Genomic DNA, 19,503 nt, shown 5'->3' with positions numbered 1-19,503 from the left:
TTCTAAGTTTTACTTCTTCATCTGTATTCATAGTAATACTACTGTTAGTAGTCCCAGCTACTCAGGAAGCTGAGGTGGGAGGATCTTTTGAGCCCAGGAGGTGGAGGTTGCAATGAGCTGGGATCATACCACCGCACTCTAGCCTGGTTGACAGAGCCAGACGCTGTCTCAAATAATAGTAATAATACTCACTGCTCTGTGAGCATTTGCTGAGAATGGATACCTCGGAAAAGGCACTTCACACAGTGTCTTATTGAATCCTCATGGCAACCCTTTGAATGAGATGTTGTTGTCTGCATTTTATAATGAAACTCAAGCATGAGGAGTTTAAGTAATTTACCCAGTATTGGGCGTAGCCAGGAGTCAAACTCAGGCCTGCCTGCCTCTTACTACATTATAGCACTTGCATAGAAAATAGAGACATTGATGCCTTCATTGCAGGGTGTGGAAGGCTGAAAAATGCACCCTCTCCCCTCCAATGATAACCACATTTGAATCCCTGGAACATGTGGCAGAATCTTTGCAGATGTGATTAAGTTAAAGATCTTGAGGCTGGGTGCGGTGGCTCACGCCTGTAATCCTAGCACTTTGGGAGGCCAAGGCAAGTGGGTCACCGGAGGCCAGGAGTTCGAGACCAGCCTGACCAACATGGTGAAACCCAGTCTCTACTAAAAATACAAAAATTAGCTGGGTGTGGTGGTGCGCCCCTGTAATCCCAGCTACTCGGGAGGTTCAGGCAGAAGAATTGCTTGAACCTGGGAGGCAGAGGTTGCAGTGAGCTGAGATTGTGCCACTGCACTCCAGCCTGGGCAATAGAGTGAGACCCCATCTCAAAAAAAAAAAAAACAAAAACAGGTTATAAAAACCTTGCTGATAAAACAGGTTGCGGTAAAGAAGAATTGCTTGAGCCTGGGAGGCAGAGGTTGCAGTGAGCCGAGGTCACACCACTGCACTCCAGCCTCAGCAACAGAGCGAGACTCTGTCTCAAACAACAACAACAACAAAGTTAAAGATCTTGAGATGGGAAGATTATCTTGGATTACCTGGATGGGCCCTAAATACAATGGCAAATATATTTGTAAGAGGGAGGCAGAAGGAGATTTGACTATAGACAGAACAGGAGACAGTGATGTGACCACAGAGGCAGAGATTAGAGTGGTGTAGCCACGAGCCAAGGAGAAGCTGGAAGAGGCAAGGAACAGATTCTCCCAGAGGGCGTGCAGCCCTGCTGACCCCTTGATTTTGGCCCAGTAATACCGATTTCATTCTTCTGACCTCTCGAGCTGTGTGAAAGCAACTTTCTGTTGTTTGAAGCCACCAAATTTGTGACAATTTATTACACACTAGCCCCAGGAAACACACACACAGGGTTTGTGAGGTTAGGAGATAATGTATTACAATGTGCTTAGTACAACGTCTGGCACATAGCGAGCAGGTTTTCAATACATTTTAATTTGTATTAATGCAAAGTCCAGAACAAATGTTTTCAAGTATTTTGGGGATGCAAGCCGTGACATGTGGCTCTTGCAGCTTTCTTCAAGCATGAAAATGACAAGAGAAAAAAACATATTGAGCAATAATCTGTGTGGTTATTGCTTATCTACATTACCTAAGTTCCGGGTCATGTTCTCTGATGCTCTGTCTGCCCTTAGGGAACTTCTGGCTGAGGATAACTAGGAATGATTGTCACATATTAACAAATGGTGATAGCTAAAAAGTAGGAGATGCCTGTATAACAGGCATCGTACTCTGGTATTTACATGGGTCATCTACTTCACTTGTCACAACCAACCAATGAAGAGTAGATTCGTATATTAGCCCTGTTTGGCAATTGGGGACCCTCAGGTGTGGAGCAGTGTGACTTGCTCAAAGTCATGTGGGTAGGAAGAGCAGGGCCAGGATGTGAAGCCAGATCTGTTTGACTCCCAAGTCCAGGCTTTTAACTGAGGCAGTATATTGCCTCTCAGATGCATAGTCCCGGCTCAGTATGCTTTGGGCTCTTCTTTAGTTAGCACTGGCATTTCTGCTCCGTTGTTCTACTCTCCCCCTTCCCTTTCCTCCTACCTTTCCCAGGCCCTGGTTAGAATTTGCGTGTCAGTGTAATGTGATAGTGTAATCCAGGCAGGTGTGCATCCCGAGCTTGGCTCTTTGCACTACCTGGAGGTGTAAGCTTTGGCAAGTTGCTCAACCTTTGAGAGTCTCAGTTTTCTCTTCTACGTGATGGGGATAATAATCTCATAGGATGTGTGTGGAATTCAATAATGTAATGCTCTTAAGGGATTTACAGGGTGCCTGGTGCACTATGAGAGCACAATAAATAGACACTGTTATTTGTGTTTTGCAGGGTCAGAAAAACATTTAAGAATGAAGTCAGAGGGAATTCCCCTGAGTTGGTTTCCAAATGTAATTAAGAAGAGTTGACCTTAAAACCCATTGCCCCTGGGAGGAAATTACTTCTGCTCTCCAGCGATGCCCAGTTTGACCTAATTGTATCTCGAAAACACTGCTTTGCAGTGTTCTCCAGTGGGCCAAACTGTACCTCTTTTCTGTGCCTGCAGAATGAGATGAGGCTCTGAACTGTCCAATATGAGGTTGGGATTTGTTCACTGGTTCCGGCTCTCCTTCCAGGGACCCGCAGCCAGGGCTGCCTGTGCAGCCAGGAAGGATGTCCACGGTTTTCTTTTGTCTCAAGCTTATTTCTCCTGGCTGCTCTTCAGCAGAAGCACGGGGTAAAATGAATGGGAGGAAGCTGTCAACTGCCCTGTTGGCCTTAGATGGACCCTTATCCGAACTAAGGGAAGCTGTGGACTTGGAAGAAGTCAGGATGCTTGGGTTTGGGGATCCCTTTATCATCAGGCTGCTTACCTTCAGATAACAACAATAGCTGGCATTCAGGGAGTGAGCATTTACCATGAACTTAATATTTTATGTAGATTTAAAAAATCCCTATGTATATTTATATACGAATGAGGTCATACTGTATTCTTGGTTTTGTAACCTATTTTTTTTCACTTGGAAATATAGCATGGGCATTATAAAAACATTTAAAAGATTTTACATGGAACTTTTTGGAATGTTTGACATTTTTCATAATAAAACTTCAGAGAAAAATTAAACAAGTTACAGAGTTTTTAAATGCATGGTATCGTACTTTATATACTATTTTATAATTGGCTTTTTTATTTTTTGTCTTCAGTGTCTTTCCACATGAGCACATTTATAGACCTGTTTCGTTCTTTTTAATGGTGACATAGGATTCCACTGAATGGATGGATCAAAATTTATTAATTTCCTTATTAACTGACAGTTAGGTTTCTGATTTCTTGTTATTACAAATAATCCTAGCAATAGGATTGTACATAATCTTTAAGCACATTTGCAAGTATTTCTGTAGGACTGATACCTAGATATAGAGTTACAGGATCCTATGGAGTACACAATTAAAACGCTTTTAAATTTTGACAAGTTGTACCTCTTACTCCACAAATACCTCCCCAAAGGCTGAATGTACCATTTTGCATTTATACAACAACAGATACCTCCCCAAAGGTTGAATGTACCATTTCACATCATGAGTATATTAGAAATATGTCTCCATGTACCTTTATCATATTTAAAAAAATTAATTAGAAGTTTTATTTTTACTTACTTTTTAGCCCATAAAACAAATCTCAGTAATTTTATCTTTTCCTTTTTTAATTTTTAATTTTTGTGAGTACATACATAGTAAGTGTATATATTTATGGGGTACAAGAGATGTTTTGATACAGACATGCAATGTGAAATAAGCACATCATGAAGAAAAGGGTATCCATTCCATCAGGCATTTATCTGTTCCATTGCAAACAGTCCAATTATACTCTTTATTTTAAAATGTACTGTTAAATCATTATTGATTGTAGTCACCTTGTTGTGCTATCAAATAATAGGTCTTATTCATTTTTTCTATTCTTTTTTGTACCCATTAACTATCTGCATCTCCCCACTACACCATTCCCAGCCTCTGGTAACCATCCTTCTACTCTCTCTGCCCAGGAGTTCAATTATTTTGATTTTTAGATCTTACAAATAAGTGAGAACATGGGATGTTGGTCTTTCTGTCTGTACCTGGCTTATTTCACTTAACATAATGATCTCCAGTTCCATCCATGTTGTTGCAAATGACTGGAGCTCATTCTTTTTTATGGCAGAATAGTACTCCATTGTGTATATGTACCACATTTTCTTTATCCATTCATCCCAGATAGAGACTTAGGTTGCTTCCAAATCTTGGCTATTGTAAACTCTGCTGCAACAAACACAGGAGCGTAGATATGTCTTCAGTATACTGATTTCCTTTTTTGAGTAGAGTCCTGCTCTGTCACCCAGGCTGGAATGCAATGGCTCAATCTCGGCTCACTGCAACCTCCGCCTTCCAGGTTCATGCAATTCTCCTGTCTCAGCCTCCCAAGTAGCTGGGACTACAGGCACACACCACCATGCCCAGCTAACTCTTTGTATTTTTAGTAGAGACAGGGTTTCACCTTGTTGCCCAGGCTGGTCTCAAACTCCTGTTGCCCAGGCTGGTCTCGAACTCATAAGCTCAGGCAATCCACCCGCCTCGGCCTCCCAGAGTGCTAGGATTACAGGCATGAGCCACCGCGCCTGGCCCACTGATTTCCTTTCTTTTGGGTCTATACCCAGCAGTGGGATTGCTGGATCATATGGTAGCATGATATAGTGGTTGTACTAATTTATATTCCCACCAACAACGTACACAAGGGTTCCCTTTTCTCCACATCCTCACCAGCATTTATTATTGCCTATCTTTCAACTGGGTGAGATGATCTCTCATTGTAGTTTTTTTTGTTTTGTTTTTTGAGACAGAGTCTTGATCTGTTCCCCAGGCTGGAGTGCAGTGGTGCGATCTTGGCTCACTGCAACCTCCGCCTTCTGGGTTCAAGCGATTCTCGTGCCTCAGTCTCTTGAGTATCTGGGACTACAGGTGCACGCCACCACACCTGGTTAATTTTTTTGTATTTTGTATTTTTAGTAGAGATGAGGTTTTGCCATGTTGACCAGGCTGGTCTCAAACTCCTGGTCTCAAGTGATCCACCCCAAAGTGCTGGGATTACAGGCATGAGTCATGGCACCCAGCTCGTTGTAGTTTTGATTTGCATTTCTCTGGAGATCAGTGATGTTGAGCACCTTTTCATATGCTTGTTTGCCATTTTTATGCCTTCTTTTGAGAAATGTCTATTCAAAGCTTTTGCCCATCTTTTGATTGGATTATTAGGTTTTTTTTCTTATAGAGTTGTGTGAACTCCTTATATAGTCTTGTTATTAAGCCCTTGTCAGATGGGTAGTTTGCAAATATTTTCTCCCATTGTTTGGGTTGTCTCTTCACTTTGTTGATTGTATCCTTTGCTGTTCAGAAGCTTTTTAACTTGTTGTGATCCCATTTGTCCATTTTTTTCTTTGGTTGCCTGTGCTTGTGGGGTATTGCTCAAGAAATTTTGTCCAGACCAATGTCCTGGAGATTTTCCCCAATGTTTTCTTGTAGCAGTTAAATGGTTTGAGGTCTTAGTTTTTTTGGTCTTTTTTTTTTTTTTTTTTTGGGGGGGCTGGGGGGACAGAATCATGCTCCGTTGCTTAGGCTGGAGTGCAATGGCGCAATCTCAGCTCATTGCAGCCTCTGCCTTCTTGGTTCAATTGATTCTCCTGTTTCAGCCTCCTGAGTAGCTGGGATTACGGGCATGCACCACCACGACGGCTAATTAATTTATTTTTAGTAGAGACAGGATTTCACCATGTTGGCCGGGCTGGTCTGAAACTCCTGACCTCAGGTGATTCGCCTGCCTCGGCTTCCCAAAGTGCTGGGATTACAGGCATGAACCACTGTGCCTGGCCTGAGGTCTTAGATTTAAGTCTTTAATCCGTTTTGATTTGATTTTTGTATACAATGAGAGATAGGGGTCTAGTTTTATTCTTCTGCATATGGTTTTCCCATCATTTATTGAAGAGACTATCATATCATTTTCGTGGCTGTGTGATATTATATTCTATGTGTATGCATGATTAACTCTTACAGTTTCTTATGATGAAAAATTATCAAACGTGCCGAGTAGAGAGAATGATGTTATGAATCACTGTATACCCAACTGAGTCAAAGAGAATTTACATGTAACGTGGATATATAAAGGCAAGTTGCCCTTGGCTTCTCTGCAAGTTTGTATCTCACTACCCTTGTTGAGAGATCCTGTTTTCCCAAACACACCATTGAGTTGATTATTGAGCTTGGGCAGACTCTTTAAACCCAAGCTCTCTTGTCTTTTTTTTTTCCAAACAGTTTTACTGAGATATAACTTACATACCATATAGTTCACTCATTTAAGGTATACAATTTCATCTGTTTTAGTATATTTACAAAGTCATGCAGCCATCGCCATAATCTGATTTTATAACATTTTCACCACTCCAAAAGGAAAACATCAGCAGTGTTATGAGTTGAATGGTGTCCCCCCAAACTCATATGTTGAAGTCCTTATCCCCAGTACCTCAAAGTGACCTTATTTGGAAATTGAGTTGTGGATGTATTTAGTTAAGATGAGATCATACTGGAGTATGGCAGGTCTCTAATCCAGCATGAGTGGTGTCCTTTTAGAAGAGGGAGGTTTGGAAACAGACACACACTCTGGGAGAATGCCATGTGAAGATTAGAGTTATGCCACCACAGGCGAAGGAACTCAGAAGCTGGGAGAGAGGCCTGGGATAAGCCCTTTCCTTGCACCTGCAGAGAGAGGATGATAGCTTGATCTTGGACTTTTAGCCTCAAGAACTGTGTGACATAAACTTCCGATTTTTAAGCCACTTGGTTTGTGACACTTTGTTACAGTAGTCCTAGAAAACGAGTACAGTTATTCTTCGTTCTCCCCAACCCCACGTCAGTCCTATGAAGCTGGCAATCTGATGTCTCTAGATTTACTTATTCTGGATGTTTCATGTAAATGGGATTATACAATATGTGGTCTTTTTGACTGGCTACTTTCACTTCGGGTAAAGTTTTTGAGGTTTATTCATGTTGCAGTATGTATCAGTCTTTCTTCTTATTGCTATATGGTATTACATTATATAGATATACCACATTTTGTTAATCCATTCATTAGTTGATAGATCTGCCTTTTAAGCTGGAGCTAATTTTTCTCCATTCTACAAGTTTGATTTCAGGGGATACTGATTGAACACCTCTATGTAGAGTCCTGTGCTAGGTGCTGTAGAGATTAGGCATGAAAACAGGATATTCTTACCTTCTGGCAGTTTAGACTCTGTGGGAGAGAAAACAACATGCAAACAGAATAATCTAAGACAGATTACAAATTTACATGATAGAATTGAAAGTAAAGAACTGCGAAGGCAAGAGGAATGGGAATTTGTTACTGGGGAAGAGGGGAGCCTTCCCTAATGAGGGTTACTTGGAATATTGTCTTGCAGAATGAGGGGAGGCTTTTGATGAGGGAGGGAGATGAGATGAATGGAGAATGAGAAAGGAATTCAGACTGAGAAAATAATGTGTAAATGTTTGGTCTGGATCAAAGGGAACGTAAAACTGTAGTGCTACTAATCTTTTGGGAATTTAGTATCCCTAACTAGCCAAATCATTTGAATTCAGAAGAATGATATGTTGAGGTTGAGGAACAGGTTGCTTTTTCTTCCACTGGTGGGCTACCAGAGGATTTGAGTGGCATAGAGCTCAATATTTTAATTCTCCCATTTTTGACTTTGAGTTGCATTCTCTTGGCTCAGGTAGACCCATGTGGTCAGGGAAGTAGGTGAGCTACTTCTAGGAAACATACTTGAAGTGCACTTAAAAGCTAGGCTGTATTTCTACACCTTGGAAGAGAAGCAGCTTTCCTCCCACCCCTCCCCACTGAAGAACAATTTGGGCTGAGCCAAGAGGATGGAGGTGTACTTGGTGGATGGAGCCCATGGATTGGAAGGGGCTGAGCACAAGGCATTGATGGCTTCTTCACAACTTCTGTAGATGGGGAAGCCTCCTGAGATGCAAGGCTGGTGGGTGGGATGCAGAAGGATTTATGGATATACATTTGGATTTGGGAGAGGCCCTTTCAGCCTTCTCTTTTCTCCCAGCTCCGAGGATGGATTAAACTCTTCATCTAGGCTCTCTGGAAATTGGAGGGTGTTTCCTACTCTTTACCCTTTGTGCTTGGGCAATGGAGCATGACTATCCTGGAGAAAAATGAGAGGAGGCTGACAATGTGGCCCCTGGACAGATTCTGGCCTGAAAATGAAACTACATTTACATTTCACCCAGGAGATGTTTTTGATTTTGAGCAATTAAGGTTTGCTTTTTCTTTATTTAGAACTCAGTGACATACACAGACCTTTGGCTGACCCCTTGAATAAACTAAGTGAATAGTCTTCTGGATACTATGGGGCAAGTTGCTAGGTCTTGCACAAACTCAACTGGGGCAGGTATTGAGTCAGAGAATCCCTGGCTTTTCTGGCAAGTCTCTCCCCAGTGTACTGGGCTTGAGCTCTGGACTACTCATTGAGAATTCCTAATTTATGTCATTCCTTTCTTCTCTTCCTTCATTAAACAAATATTGTGAGTGCCAACTATGTGGCAGGCACTGGGATAGGTCCTGGTTATTCGCGGGAGAATCAATGGTGATCAAAATAGTCTCTGCCATCATGGGGCTTAGAACTTAGTAGAGGGGACAGATAATTAAACAGTTACAGAATAACGTGGGACCTGCTAGGAGGGAGGAAGTAGAGGGTACTGTAGGCACATGGGGAAGGGGAACTTCCCCTGGATTGGGGGCACGGGAAGTCTGATAGGAGGAAGTAAAGAAAAGGGGGAGTGTGGTGGTGGTGGAGAGTGTGACAGAGGTGGCTCATACCATAGGGAGTATGTGCCAAGCAGCACAAATCACAGGATCAAAGGCCCAAAGGCAAGAATGACATTGAAAATGAAAAGTTCTCTATAGTTAGAACAGAGAGCAGGAGGAAGGAAATGATGAGAGAAGAAATTGGTGAGGCAGGCAGAGGTGAGTCCTTAAAGGGCCTTGTAGGCACCTTAAAAAGTTTGGGCTTTTATCTCTAGGGCAATGGGAAACGGATGAAGAATATTTTAAAAGTCACAGAGTGACAGCATCCAAAACGCATTTGAGAAGGACTAATTTAGGGAAAAGGTAGCTGATATAAAGAGAAGAGGATAGATTCCAGAGATATTTATAGGGTGGAATCATGGAAACTGGGAAATGGGTTGCATGTGGGCTGAGGGAGAGGGTGGTTTCAAGGAACAGTCCAAAATTTCTAGCTTGAATAAGTAGCAGGATAGTTGTCTTAATTCATTTTGCATTGGCAAAACAGAATCCTGGAGACTGGGTCACTTATAAAGAAAAGAAATCTGTTTCTCACAGTTCTGCCAGCTGGGAAGTCCAACATCAAGGTACCAGCATCTGGTGAGGGCATTCTTGCTATGCTACCCCATGGTGAAAGGCAGAAGGGCAAGATAGCACATGAATAAAAGAGCAAGAGAGCAAACTTGCAGCCTCAAGCCCTTTTATAACAGCATTAATCCATTCATTAGGGTGGAGCCCTCATGGCCTAATCACTCCTCATCAGGCCTACCTTCCAACACTGTTGCACTGGGGATTAAGTTTCCAACACAGGCTTTTGGGGGGACACATTCAAACCACAGCAATGGTGGTGTCTGTCCCCGGAGTTTTCCTTAGCTTGTGGTGGGACCTTGGACAAGCCACCTCTTTCCTTGGATCTTTAGTTTTCTCATTAGATAGGTAATTAGACTCAATAGACTAATTAGACTAGGTAATAATTCCTAGTCACCAACTTGGCAGGATCATCGTGGGGATGCAATAATAAAACCTATGTGAAAAGCAGCGTCCTGTACTCTTTCCATAATGCTGACAGGCCCAGCAGAAGCAAAATCTTTGCCTTTCCTGGTTTTCTCTGTTTTTTCCTCCTTATCTAAAATTCTAAGCACTTGGTCTCTTAGGAACTGGTGAGACCTCTGCCCATTCCAGCAGCTGAGGCTTCATCGGAGACCTCTCTAGGGTTTCTGAAACCGGCTTTTGTTGAAAACAATGATATCATTGAGTAGGTGGAGCTGGGCCGGACTTTCCTCAGCCGGTTGAAGGAGAAATGGGGTCTTTATGACTTCTGTACTTGTGGCTCTTTTCCAGCCTCTTCCATGGCTCCCATGTGTCTCACTTCCCCCCTTTCCTCCTTGCAGAAAACTGGCAGTCTCCAAATTTTCTCCTCTTGCATCAGTCTCCCTGGGGAGAGGGCCAGAAGGGCCAAGGAGCTATAATGGCTGCATTATATCAAGCATGGTTTCTTTTTCCAAGGCCCCCCTTCTGGGGAAGGGAAGGGCAAGTCATGGAAAGGCACTCCTTTGGAGGGAGACTGGAGTGCTGGGGAAAAGGGTGATCTAAGTGTTGGGAAGAATGTCAGGCTCTTTGTATTCTAGAAGCTTTTTATCTCTTGACTCACTGATGCTAGATTTGGGGCTTGGGTAAGAATGCAAAGGTCAAACTGGCCTCTCAGGGATATGGTGATAGGAATATGGGTTTGGAGAAGGAGGGCAGCCATGTTGAGTGAGTATCCTTAATTCCTGATCCCTAGACTGGCCTTGCTCTCTGCTCGCAACACACTCACACGCATGCACACACGTGTGCGTGCACATACACATCCCTTCTCCATAACTGTGTAGACAGCTTGTTAGGAGAAACTAGAAATTGGTTACCACACTGGTTTGCAGCTGTTCCAGGAAGGAAGATGAGCTATGAAACAGTGCCTTCTGGGGACCAGACAGTGACACCTGCCCTCTGCATGGTGTCAGCATTTGCCAAGCACTTGGGAGCTGCAGGTGCCAAGCCAGGAGAGGTGCAGGAAACCTAGGCCTGCCTCATCGGCTGCTGAAGCCCCATCCCCTAGCATAGTGCCTGCATATCACAGACCTCCATAAATGTTTGTGGAATGTGCAAGTGGACTTGCAGATGCAGGGCTTGCAGGGCCTGATGCTCAGGAAAGGTGCTGCATCTTGTCCAAGGACCCCCAGCAAATAGTGATGAAATCAAGCTGTGAGAAACTCTGGCCTCCCGATGCCAGGTGGCCTGCAGTTTGTACCACATTACACCCTTTAATATGCAGTTATTCATGAGATTGCATGAATAGCCTTTCTCTCTGCCTTCTGGGTGTGTCTGGATGGCCCAACTCTTGGCTTGTCTACCACTGACATTTAAGCTTACTCTAGTTTATTGAGATGATGGGTTTAGAAACAAAAACTGTGTGATGCTGGGCAAGTTGCTTTTGCTTTTTTTCAGATTCTTCATATGTAAAAATGGAGGTCAGGGTTGGGCAGAGAGGGTGGTATATAAATAATGTTTCATTGCGGTAGACTCTGTAACTTACACACTAACCCTCGCTTCTCCTAAGCAATCTTTTTGGAAAGGATATGGGGCAACGCATAGAATGAGGGAGAAATTGAAAAACTAAGGTCTGGAAAGGTTGAGATCCCAGAATGAATAGACGGTCCCTTCATGTACTATCATCTTGAAATTCCGAGATGAGATCTGACTGTCCAGGCGTATCATGAAGCATTCATTTGGCAAGGCAAGGGCAGGGACCTTGACCAACTCCAGGTGCCCTAGTCAGCAATGCAACGAGAGGGGAGTATTTCTTTAGATGCAAATAGGGACACTGTTATCTCGAGAAGGTGGCATGGATGCTGGGCAGGCTCCGACAGTAGGTATCCACTATGATCTAGGAGGGCTTTCCAAGTTCTGACATCCTTGACTTATGCTTTGGGTGTGGTCTGTGTCTTAGAATGCTAAGAAACATTGGGCAAGTTTATGAAAGTTACTGGGATATTTAATCAGAGCCTAAAAAGGGCTAAGCACCTACATTTAGCAGGCTGGTTTGTGGTCCTCACCTACCTGTTTTATGTTTGTTTGTTAGTTTCAGGGAGTGGTCCACTTATTCCCTTTTTTCTAAGCACATTCTCACAGCTCCAGTGATCTCAGGGGGTCCTTCTCTTCATTTCCCCTGTGTCTTATCCACACCGTTTTTCTTTATGATGTGGCTGTTTCCTCATACCCTCTTACATTCGTCTTTCCCTTCAGGTTTTCTGTGGTATCGGCTAATCTGATAAACACTGTGGTTATTTACCAAAAACTGGTTGCTAGAGAAGTTGCTCCTACTCACCATTTTCGCTTTTAGATTTTTCTCAGAAATAGTAAAGGTAGCACCTCATTTCCCCGAACTGTTCTTATCTAATTCCAACAAATACACATAATGGGCTATTCGGGACACTGGAAAACAAATTTGTGAACTCTTCTTGGGTGAGCCATTTTGAGGGCCCCTCAGGTCCCTGCCAGTTAAGTTGTCTGATCTCAAGAAGTCAGCTCTATTTGTGCAGAGAGGTTACCCATCTTCATAGAGGCAGCCATGAGGGAGGCCTGAAGAGGATTAAGTAAAGACCCTGCTGGCCAAAGGAGTCAGTGGTGCTCATCCAAACATCCTTTGGTATATAATGTAAAAGCAAAACACAGGACCAGAAACTGGTCGGAAGGGTGCCAGGTCTTGTGGGGACTGGGAGAAGATGTCATGGGAAGTGGTTGGTGAAAGGGAGTGTTGACTTAACGCATTGTTTGGAAACTTCCTTAATAGGAAGTTAAAGAAAACATACTGAGTAGCGTTGGCCTTTTGCCAGGCTTCTGGATGGCGCCATTTTTGCCTTCGGAGTGTTGCTTCCAAAGCTGGTCCTCTGGCAACGATGGTGCTTATTCAAGGGAGTCCCTGGGATAGGAGGAGGTCCCAATTTTTTACTCTAGGAGCAACCTCCAAAGTTCCCCCTTCCTTTGCCTTTCTGTTCCCTCATAAAGGAATGTGTCTGCTTGCAGCCCCCTGGACTCATCAGTCCCTTATTTGGCTTTGGGGCTATGCCTTTGGCACGTTGGTTTGTTTCCATTCCTTTGGAGTCAGAGGTGGAATGAGTACTGATGCAGAAATCTTGGTTCTGAAGCAGCTCTGGCTGTCTCTTCCCTGCTTTTCTTTTAGCATCTTAGAAAACAAAACAGTACTCACTGAATTTATTTTGTCCCAAATCTAGACTAGTGCAGGCCATGACATTAGAATAGCACTCTACTTTTCAGAGACACTTTCCAGTACCTGTCTGTCCTGGGCATTGCCATTTCTGTTTGATAGAAAGGGAAACTGAGGCTGAGTAGTTTGTGACTTGCACCATATCACCTAGCCAGTTAAAAAATATTGTCAAAATTTACAAACCCAAAAGGAGAGAGACTAGTATTATAAACGCCAGACGCCCATTACCTAGATTTAACAATGATCAAGATTTTGCCACATGTAGAGCTAGTGCTGGAGAAAATGATAGCAATATCTGTAAAGCACAAATACTTTCTACTTTACAAATAATTCTTTCACATTTGTTCATATGATCTTCCTATATGCCAGGCACTATTCTAACGTCTTACAGGAGCACTATGAAGTAGATTTTGTCATTCTCCTCATTTTATGATGAGAAACCATAGGCACGGAGAAGTTACTGACCAGTCTGAATTCACACGACTTATAAGAGCTAGAATTTGAATGTATTTTCTCATTTGATCCTCAGCATCGCTGTGATACTGATGGTGATTATTAGTCTGTTCATTTTGCAGTCTAGAAAATGGAGGGGGTTTATGTGGCTCACGTGAAAACAATTTTTATACAAATACATAGTGAGCACTTCTCGAAGTTTTATTTATCTAATTAATGGGCTAACCAGCAAGATGATAAAACTGGTTTAAAATTGGATAAGGGAAACTAAGACGTATTTGTGTGGGTGTGTGTGTGTATTTAATAGTGAAAAAAGGAATGCTGAGATAAGATTGCTAAATTAGATACAAAACTAGTTAATATCCTAGGGGCTGTAAAATCATAACCTTTGGGGTTATCTTTTCTACTAGATGGAAATATTTGCATTTCTGTTGTATCTTATTAAGTTTTTACAAGTTAACATCTGATTTTACAGAGTGGAACAAGGGCTGCCCTAATTAATTGTAAATAGTACATCTTTCAAAGCCACATTCTTCCCATAAAGTCCAGAGAACCGTAGACAGGCATCTGAGAGTCTAAGGCTTGGCTGTGCTCCCTTAGTGTTTTTTAATTTAATGTTTTGAGACAGAATCTGGCTCTGTCACTTAGGCTGGAGTGTGGTGGTGCAATGTCAGCTTACTGCAACTTCCGCCTCCCGAGTTCAAGCGATTCTCCTGCCTCAGCCTCCTGAGTAGCTGGGATTACAGGTGCGTGCCACCACACCCGGCTATTTTTTTTTGTAGAGACGGGCTTTCGCCCTGTTGGCCAGGCTGGTCTGGAACTCTGGCCTCGTGTGATCCACCTGCCTTGGCCTCCCAAAGTCCTGGGATTACAGGCATGAGCCATTGCGGCCAGCCCTGGCTGTACGCTTGTGTGACATTGAGAGGAACCATAGTCATCTTTTCCTTTATTTCCAGGCTTTGGAAGGGCAGTTGCCTAGTGCGGCTGCTGCTTAAACTGAAGCATTCCGACTTTCCCTCTATGCTGGGCTAGCACCATCTTTAGATTTTTGGAAGGTGATTAGGAGGCTAGAAATGAAAAAAAGAATTAAAAATGTCAAAATTGCTCAAATGGAGTAGAATAATTCCCAGAACCCGAAAACATAAATTACCTGAAAAAAAAAACTATTAAAAATACAGATTTCTTAATCCTTCCCTAGAAAAGGGAGGGGATTGTGTATTTTTGAACAGTCTTTCCAGGTGTTGTGCAGTTGTTGGGCTAAGTTGGATGGTGAGGACATTATTACAACACAGGCAGGATGAAGACCCTCTGGGTGAAATAAGAGAGACCAGAAAAGCAGGACCTCCCAAGGCATCATCAGGGTATAAATGCCTGGAGACTCTTGGAAGAATTAGATAGAGAAAGACCCAGAGAAAGGAGGTGTCAGCAACACTTGCTACTGAGATGAGCAGAGTGATGCTCGCCTATGCTGAGCTCGTCTGCAGAGGGTGTTTTTCAAGGTAATTTGGAAATTGTTATCACTTTATCTACACTGGTTTGCTTATCTGAAGCAGGAAGAAGAAGGTTTGAGCTCCCAGAAGATGTTTTGCAAATTCATTTTAGTGTCACTGCTCCTTCCTCTCTAGAGGGTGGTTTAGCATAGAGAGGCATTTGAAATTTGTCTGACGATAAATAGAGCTTAAAGGAATTGTCCTGAGTTTGAAGCTTTTGAGCCTTAGGAAAGACGGGTCTGAGCTGTTTTCAGGCTGCAGTGTACTTTCAGGGCCTGGCTGCTTGTACAGGTTCCAGTTCTTCTTCCCTAGAGAGTGACCTAATGTTTTATGTCCGGTATTTGGGGGTAGCTTATTTTCCTAGGTGGGAGTCTGAAGATGCAGGTTTTGCTCAGGGACTTTGGAATCTAAATGACCCAGATTTTGCTCAACTCTAGTGCTGGCTACTGTTATGATGGTGCCGAGACATGGCAGAGTGTCCTACTGATTTCTGCCTGTCCGTGGGCTCCTGAGCACAGAGCAGACAGAGCAGGAGGCAGCAGGGTAGAACAGAAATTGCTTTTCTGTTAAAGCTAGAAAAAAGGAGTGGGCGGAATGGGAAATCTTGCACAGTCCTTTCTCTTCCTGGATGCACATCACTCACAAGTCGTTTCCTGAAAATCCTAATGCAATCCAATGGTGAGAGACGGCTTCCTGCCGGTCTGCTGAGCCAGCCCCTTGTCAGGGAGGAGATGAGAACAAGATGTGGTCAGAGAATGGGGCAGCTGGGCTGGGCTGGGCTGGGCTGGGCTGGGCTGGGCTGCTCAGTGGCCGTGTGCCCTCCTCTCTGTGGGATAGCGCGTCCTTTGGTTCTGAGAGCAGCACCTGGACACATGGGCGTATATGGACCTAGCTTGGGGGAGCTGCAGAGTTGTTCAAACAGATGGCTGGCCCTAACCCTAGAGTTTCTATCTGATTCATGAGTCTGGGTGGAGCCCGACAATTTGCGTTTTTAACTAGTTTCTAGATGATGCTGATACTGCTGCTTCAGAAAGGGTGATTAGGTGGAAAATGAAAGTGGATTGTTTTATGTAGATTCAGAGGCCAGAATGAAGGCCTGTGGGTGCCAGTGACAGAGGGGTAGTTTTTAATCCGGAGTAAAACATTTAACTACTGTATGTGGTCAGAAAAGGAGTGGGTAGTCTCAGGAGTAGCCTCTCCCTGGAGGTGTCCAGTGGTGAATGGCCATTTGGCAGATTCCTACACGAGACAAAAGGTTCATTCATTCGTTTGTGAGTTTATTCACTCATTCACAGAATGCACATGTACTGCCTGCCTGCTAGGTGCCGGGGGCCGGGGAGAAGGCTTCAAAGACACAGGGTCCCTGTTTTTGGGGAGCTCACAGTGTAATTGGGGCTTGACTATATGATTTCTAGGGTTCCTTTCAGTGCTGAGGGTTGGAGAGTCCTGTGATGATGGGGGAATGTCACTGGATGAATGATTTTTCCCCCCTTGCTAAGTCTCAGAAGAGGCTGAGAATATTTTTACCAGGAGTGCATTTTCTGTGGGAAAATTCACACTTCCCCACTGGCACCTGGAATGAACCATTAAACTCTGAGCTCCTGACCAGCTGTACATGGCACAGTCTGTGAAAGCAAACCCAGGAAATGGGCTGCAGGAATGAGCACATTGCGATTTACCTCTCTTAAGTGATGTATTGGAGAGTTCATGGCTGGGGAAAGTTAGAGAGAGAAACTTTCTGGGTTCTTCTGTCATAATCCCTGTTGAAAGCAATAATGATTATCACTAACTTTTACCGAGCTCCACTTTGTGCCAGGCATGGCATTAAGCCTGCTACATTTATTATGTCATTTGATCCTCATCACAGCCCTATCAAATGAGTATATCATCCTCTTTTTTGTGTAAGAGGAAACAAAGTTTCAGAGACGCACATTTACTTGTTCACAGCCATAGAGGCAGTGAATGTCAGAGCTGGAATCAAAACTTCAGTTTTCCAGTGTCCAGACCATGCTCTAAGCTCCTAGTACACTGAACTACTCATTCTATCCATCCATTCATTCAGTAACCAGTTAAGTGGTTTTTTATTGAACAAATGTTAAGCACTGACATAAACCAGTGAGCAAAACTGCTTGGCCTCTGCCCTCATGAGGCTTACGGCTTTTCTCCCTCAGGCAAATGGGTGACTCCTCCCTCAAATCTTGGGCTAGTTAGATGCTAAGGAGAAAGACAAAGGACTGGGAGACAGATTCTGGCAAGTTAGCCACTGACCCAAGGTTTCCATGTGAGTGAGAATTTCTCTTCACAAAGCTGGGGTTTGTGCTTTGCTTTGTTTTTACATTTTCCTGTTGGGCTTCTTTTCTTCTTGCTCAAGGCGAGAAGTTGAAGGCCTTGACATAGTACACGAGACAATTGTTGTGGCATTTGCCTTCTGACCACACACTGGGGATGGAGGGAAATCTGAGCGATCCCAGAACTTAGAGCTGGAAGTGACTCTAGAGGAATTCTAGAGACCCTCTGCGATGCGATGACCCTCTCTTGCTGGGAAATGTCACCTCTTTCAAAACCTGGGTTATCCCTGCAGATTCCTTTGGCTTTCTGTGCTGACCTCAGCCTACATTTTCTTCTTTTTAAGAGCAGTTTTAAATTAAAATTTCAGTTTTCAAAACACCTCTCTGACAGTTAATTCAAAAGTCAACTTCAGAAATAATGCAACTTATATTGTAAACATCTTCTGCAACCCCTGAGATAATCACCATCAACAAAGGGCATTTGTTTCTCTCTCCCTCTTTTTTTTTTTTTTGAGACAGAGTCTCCCTCTTGTCACCTAGGCTGGAGTGCAATGACGTGATCTCGGCTCGCTGCAACCTCCGCCCCCCAGGTTCAAGCAGTTCTCTTGCCTCAGCCTCCCAGCTAGGCACCTGCCACCACACCTGGCTAATTTTTGTATTTTTAGTAGAGACGGGGTTTCACCATGTTGACCAGGCTGGTCTTGAACTCCTGACCTCAGGCAATCCGCCTGCCTCAGCCTCTCAATGTGCTGGGATTACAGGCATGAGCCACCACACCTGGCCTCTAGTTGTTTTTGATGCCTGCTTTAGAGTGTGCAGTATTTGATTTTTAATGAAATGGACTTTTAAAATACATACTCTTCAGAACTTTACTATTCCTGTCTAACTCCATTTTAGACATCTTCCCATATTAGTACATATAGAGCCACATCATCCTCTTTTTGTCAGATTCCAATTTCTAATGGTGCCTTCCTTTAGAAACTTTTCTTGCTCCTTGACCTTGACTTTTCTTTTTCCTTTTTTTTGTCTCTTTTTTGAGACAGAGTTTCGCTCTTGTCACCTAGGCTGGAGTGCAATGGCACGATCTTGGCTCACTGCAACCTCTGCCTTCTAGGCTCAAGCGATTCTCCTGCCTCAGCCTCCCGAGTAGCTGGGATTACAGGCACTTGCCACCATGCCCAGCTAATTTTTGTATTTTTAGTAGAGACGGGGTTTCACCATGTTAGCCAGGCTGGTCTTAAACTCTTGACCTCAGGTGATCCGCCCACCTCAGCCTCCCAAAGTGCTGGGATTCAGGTGTGAGCCACCGCACCTGGCCGACTTTGACTTTGTGTAGATCAGTTCTGCCTTTAATGTGGCTGAACTATTAATAGTTGAAACATCCATTTGACTCTTATATTTTTCTTTCAATTTTCAGAGAAAATTCTAAGAACACTTTTTGAAGTTGCCTGGCCTTTGGTGAGGGGATTCTTAACCTGTACTTCAAGGGGTCTGTGGTGAGAGAAACCAATGTCCAAGTTTAGAAAAGAAAAAAAGGAATTTATTGGAAGAGTAACATAGAATTACCAGGTCTCAGGAAATCTGAACCACTAAGCGTCCGAAAGGGCAGGCAACGGAAGCTTAGGGAACCCTTTTAGCAGGAACAGAAGAACAGATGCGTTGCTTCCGTCTGTTCAGACCTGGCAGTATCACTCCACTGGCTTCGCTTGAAACACAGGTCACCCCTTGGCCAGGGCCAAGTAGGACACCTTGATTGACAATCTCACCAAAATATGCATCAGGGAAGAGGTATTCCCTTAAAGAAAAATTGGTCTGCTGATACTAAAAATTGGTAGATCCAGTGCTGGAAAAATCAACCAAGGTACACAATAGGGTTCATAGGCCCTGGGAAATTTTGCATGTGTTTGCATGTCTGTTTTCCCACGACCCAGACAAATATTAAGATCATTGCTTTAGTTCTGTCAATTCCATCTAGTTGGAGTGATGTTCCCATAGTGATGATAAATTATATTTAATTTACATTAAATATAAAATTAATAACAAACTTCTGGTTTTCCTTTTTGTTCCTTAGCCCCTTGTGGCTGCCTAGTTTCTTTTGTATGGAGATGCTTGGGATAGTCCTGCCTGGTTCAGTTAAAATCACT

The 19,503-nt window shown here is 43.4% G+C and overlaps 1 protein-coding gene across 2 annotated transcripts in view; it reads left to right on the top strand.

Moving 5' to 3' along the window:
• The window catches only part of ADAM19 (ADAM metallopeptidase domain 19), a 98,189-nt gene that overhangs the window by 18,113 nt on the left and 60,573 nt on the right, over positions 1 to 19,503 (top strand). The window lies entirely within an intron of this gene.

This window comes from Pongo pygmaeus, chromosome 4 (assembly GCF_028885625.2).
Source record: "Pongo pygmaeus isolate AG05252 chromosome 4, NHGRI_mPonPyg2-v2.0_pri, whole genome shotgun sequence".
In the NCBI taxonomy this organism is placed as follows: Eukaryota; Metazoa; Chordata; class Mammalia; order Primates; family Hominidae; genus Pongo; species Pongo pygmaeus.
The sequence above is the reverse complement of the archived record's forward strand: the minus strand, read 5'-3'. Positions and strand labels throughout refer to the sequence as shown.